Source organism: Jaculus jaculus, chromosome 14, assembly GCF_020740685.1.
Source record: "Jaculus jaculus isolate mJacJac1 chromosome 14, mJacJac1.mat.Y.cur, whole genome shotgun sequence".
Classification (NCBI taxonomy): Eukaryota; Metazoa; Chordata; class Mammalia; order Rodentia; family Dipodidae; genus Jaculus; species Jaculus jaculus.
The window spans coordinates 5,836,167-5,840,576 of record NC_059115.1 but is presented as its reverse complement, the minus strand read 5'-3'; positions in this window follow the sequence as shown (position 1 = coordinate 5,840,576).

Sequence of the window (4,410 nt, the reverse complement as noted above, 5' to 3'; positions counted from 1 at the left end):
CAGCTGGATTGTACCTGCCTTGACCATGATTGGGGTTTAATGCCACTGTTGGTTCATCCATCCTCTTTATTTTATTTATTTATTTATTTGTTGGTTGGTTTGTTTTTCAAGGTAGGGTCTCACTCTAGGGTCTCATTCTAGGCTGACCTGGAATTCACTATGTAGTCTCAGGGTGGCCTCAAACTCTCAGCGATCCTCCTACCTCTGCCTCCTGAGTGCTGGGATTAAAGGCGTGCTCCCCCATGCCTGGCCTATCCTCTTTGAACAATCTTGTTGGACATCTGAGCAGAGATAATCAAATAACTTTTCATACCACAGCAAACATGAACATTTACCTAGTTGGTGACTACTGAGGAAATCAGCAGCTTTCCCTTTTAAACCATGGTAAAATGTTTACAATGTTGCCCTTCACTGAGCTCTAGTTCTGTAGAGCTGTGCACTCCTCATGGTGAACACCATTGTTGTAACTGGTTATAAATCTTTTGAATAGCCGGGCGTGGTGGCGCACGCCTTTAATCTCAGCACTTGGGAGGCAGAGATAGGAGGATTGCAGTGAGTTCGAGGCCACCCAGAGACTACACAGTGAATTCCAGGTCAGCCTGGGCTAGAGTGAGACCCTACCTCGAAAAACCAAAAAATTAAAATTAAAATTAAAAAATCTGTAGAATAATTCCAGATCGCTACACTTTTGTGATTTGAGAAGTGAATTCTTTAAGAAGTCACCAGGGGGCTGGAGGGATGCCTTAGCAGTTAAGGCATTTGCCTGCAAGCCCAAACCACCCAGGTTGAATTCCCCAGGACCCATGTAAGCCAGATGCACAAGGTGGCACATTCATGTGGAGTTTGTTTGCAGTGGCTGAAGGCCCTGACATACCCATTCTCTCTCTTTCTCTCTTTCTTTCTGTCAAATAAATATATATTTTTTAAAAAAGGATCTTAAAAACTAAAAAAAAAAAACTCCACACTTCTGTGAGAACTAAAGACCTGGGTAGATAGGGCTGAAAAGATGGCTTATCAGTTAAAGTGTTTGCCTGAAAAAAAAAAAAAAAAAAAAAAAAAAAGGGCTGAAGAGATGGCTTAGTGGTGAAGTGCTTGCCTAAGGACCTCAATTTAAGGCTTGGTTCCCCAAGACCCATGTTAGCCAGATGCACAATGGGGAGCACAAGTCTGGAGTTTGTTTGCAGTGGCTGGAGGCCCTGGGGCCCCCATTCTCTCTATATATGCCTTTTTCTCTCTCTGTCTCTCTCAAACAAATAAATTAATTAATTAAAAAAAATCATCAGGATGTGATGATTTGAATTCTAAACTTGTGACATATCTGTGAAACCTTTAGGTAATAAAATACAACCGTTTTATCTTCCTTTAAAAAAAAAAAAACAGCACTGTTCTGCCTTTCCCCTGGTAGTGGACACTGGATGTTCATGTGCCAACACTAATGCCATCTCTGAGGTGTTCATCTGATCCTGACCACGTGGAGTCTGGTACAACTTAAGTTGCTCCTTTCAGCTCAAGCAGGCCCATGCCATAAAAGAAAAATGGCTCAACAATTTCAAACCTAGGCCTTTAAGGATTTCACTGAGTCATGCTAAGCTGTGGGGAATATAGTGGGAAATTTTGCTAATAACTAACTTGCCTAGCCCTTTATGCCACCTACCTTACCCTCATTAAGTCACTTCAGAGCACCTCAGATGTAGGATGTGCTTTAGCATGGCTTTAATCCCAGCACTGTGGAGGCAGACGTAGGAAGGAGTTCAAGGCCACCCTGAGCGAGTACATAGTGACTTCCAGGTCAGCCTGGGCTACAGTGAGACCCTACCTCAAGAAACCAGAAAAACCACCACCCCAGAAAGCACCACAGACCCGAGCTCTTCCTTACTGACTACACATTGCCCAGTTGGAATGAAAGAGACTTGGAGAGGGATTGCCAAGGCTTCATATAGTCCCCAATGTAGAGTAAAATTGGAACCCAGGCATGTGGGCCCTTTGACCTGCGCTCTGACTCAGCTATGGGATCATCAGAAGTTCCAATCTCTGTGTCAATGTCTCGAGTTCTGGAAGCTCACACACAGCCTACACGTTGTCCACTTTACAAGGCAGAGGCCGTGGTCTCAGGCCAGGGCCGGGATTGCTGGACGCTCTATAGTCTTCGTGGGGAAAGCGCAGAGAGCGCCCCGGCGCTCTCACGTAGTTCATAGATGCCGAGGTTTGAGGCGCACCCGCTCTTTGAGTGCTCAGTCACCCTCCCACCTTCCTAAGGCCTGCGAACAATGCAGAGACCATATGGCCGTATTTGATGGCAGTGCTGACAGTGGAGAAAGTGACATATAGGGACTCAAAGTGGCCTTCCTTTGTTAGCACAGTGTACGATGGTTGTGACAACTCTCATGTACAGTTAGTTGGGTTAAGCCTCAGTGGTCAACACCCGTATGAGCGTGGAGGGCGGGTCCCAACTGAGATAGCCACTTCCCAATGATGGTTTCTTGTGCTCTTCTAGGAGGCGGTAAGGAGGTAGAGGACACCAGCTCCTCAGAAATTGTGGAGGAAAATATAGCAGTAAAGAAGGTAATGTAGCCTCTACTTTTTCTTTCTTTTTAAAAAAAAATATTTTATTTTATTTATTTGACAGAGAAAGAGGGAGAGAAAAAGAGAGAATGGGTGTGCTAGGGCCTCCAGCCACTGCAAATGAATTCTAGATGCATGCAACCCCTTGTGCATTTGGCTAACGTGGGTCCTGGGGAATCAAACCTGGATCCTTTGCCTTTGCAAGGAAATGCCTTAACCGCTAAGCCATCCCTCCAGCCCAGCCTTTACTTTTTCTAAGATAGGAAGATAGTGTTTGTGACTCCTTCAATTTTTTGTGGAGGTCACATATGAACAATAAATTGATTATGTAAGGCCAGGCATGGTGGCACATGCCTTTAATCCCAGCGCTGCAGAGGCAGTGGTAGTAGAACGACTGTGAGTTCAAGACCAACCTGAACTAAAGAGTGACGCTATCCTGAGAGTATATAGTGAACTCCAGATCAGCCTGGGCTAGAGTGAAACCCAGCCTGGAAAAATAAACAAAAAAGTGGACAATTCTATCATCTCTTAATTTTTATGTATTTTATATTTATTTATTTATTTATTGGACAGAGAAAGAGGGAGAGGGAGAGAAAATGGGAGTGCCATGGCCTCTAGCCACTGCAAACGAACTCCAGACACATGTGTCCCCTTGTGCATCTGGCTAACATGGGTCTTTTGGCTTTGCAGGCAAATGCCCTAATGGCTAAGCCATCTCCCCAGCCCTCTACCATCTTTTTAAAGGATGTTTGTTATCTCTAAGTGACCTTTCCCACTTCTTCTAGGGGATGCCATGGTTTGGATAGAATTTAAGGGTGTCACCCCAAGGCTCTTGGAGTGGATGCTTCATATGTCCAGTATTGTGGCATTGAGGTGGTGACACATTAAGTCACAGGCACAGTGTATTTAATTGGGACAACCTAAGCACTTTAGAGTGGAGTAATGAGCTCTCACAAGAGCAGGTTGTTACCAAGTTTCTCTGCCATGTTGCTATGTATCTTTGGAACTCTAATGCAACCCCAGGAAACAGAGATGTGATCTGGGCTTTGAATCAGCAAATGTCCAATAAATACTGCTGAAAGTGCCCAGCTTCACATGACTGCCACCTATGACAGACTGACTTGTGACTTGACCACTCACTCCCATTACTCCACACTTCTGTGAGAACTAAAGACCTGGGTAGATAGGGCTGAAAAGATGGCTTCTCAGTTAAAGTGTTTGCCTGCAAAGCCACAGGATCCTGGTTCGATTCCCCAGGACCCACATCAGCCAGATGCACAAGATGGTGCATGTGTCTGGAGTTTGTTTTCAGTGGCTGGAGGCTGTGGCTAGCCCATTCTCTCTCTCTCTCTCTCTCTCTCTCTCTCTCTCTCTCTCTCTCTCTCTCAAATAAATAAATAAAAATAAAAAAATATATATTTTTACAAGACCTGGGTGAAGAGAAGAACTCAGCATGATGTGGCCTCAAAATGTTTCTTCTCCTTTACATTACAGGTGGCATTTCCGAAAAGGAACTTAGGTATGTGTTCTGGAATCACTCAATGAAGACACATTTTAGATAAGCTTTGTAGAAAAACTGGCTTTTTGATGTGGTACTGTGATCTGAGTCAAGTGCTGGGAATTGGGAGTCCAGTCTGTAAATTCAGCTCTGTTTTTTTTTTTTTTTAACTTAGTTTGGAAGTTTGGACATCACTGTCTATCTACATGTGTGTGTTTATCTTAGAAAGATATTCCCCTATATACAATCCAATTTTCTCAACTGAAAAAAAAATCACAGTGTATCCTGTACCTGCATTAACTAGTTCGACCCCACTATTGACACGTTTGGTGGATTTATTTCACTGGACA